At 51.5% G+C, this 639-nt stretch overlaps 1 pseudogene; it reads left to right on the top strand.

Annotated features, from left to right (window-relative positions):
• Positions 1-222: 222 nt before the first annotated feature.
• LOC126459093 (5S ribosomal RNA) lies at positions 223-339 on the top strand (annotated as a pseudogene).
• Positions 340-639: the final 300 nt, after the last annotated feature.

The raw sequence follows: 639 nt of genomic DNA, 5'->3' as shown, positions 1-639 counted from the left end.
CGTGGAGCACAGGAAGCATTGTTGCTCTGCTATTGATAGACAAACTTTCTCCGACCGGCAAGCAGATGGGAGTATGATTCCGTCACAGACCAGGGACAGATTCATGTTGTCTAGACCAGTTCAGATACTGTAGCGAGATGGTGAGAGTCGCTTTGATGTAATGAGGTGCACTCCTGTGTGCAGTCTTGAGTTCCAGTTTGCACACAAGGTTAGAAGTCTTTGGGCAACGGCCTTGCCGCAGTGGATACATCGGTTCCCGTGAGATCACCGAAGTTAAGCGCTGTCGGGCGTGGCCGGCATTTGGATGGGTGACCATCCAGCCGCCATGTGCTGTTGCCATTTTTCGGGGTGCACTCAGCCTCGTGATGCCAATTGAGGAGCTACTCGACCGAATAGTAGCGGCTCCGGTCAAAGAAAACCATCATAACGACCGGGAGAGCGGTGTGCTGACTACACGCCCCTCCTATCCGCATCCTCAACTGAGGATGACACGGCGGTCGGATGGTCCCGATGGGCCACTTGTGGCCTGAAGACGGAGTGCTTAGAAGTATTTAGTGTTTATTCGTATATGAGCTGAAACTTTTTGTAATGTCTGCCTCTGGTAGTTCGCTTAAACAGGACTGAATCGTTTTGTTACGT

Source organism: Schistocerca serialis, chromosome 2 (assembly GCF_023864345.2).
Source record: "Schistocerca serialis cubense isolate TAMUIC-IGC-003099 chromosome 2, iqSchSeri2.2, whole genome shotgun sequence".
Classification (NCBI taxonomy): Eukaryota; Metazoa; Arthropoda; class Insecta; order Orthoptera; family Acrididae; genus Schistocerca; species Schistocerca serialis.
Note: the sequence above shows the minus strand (reverse complement) of the source record. Positions and strands in the feature narration are given on the sequence as shown.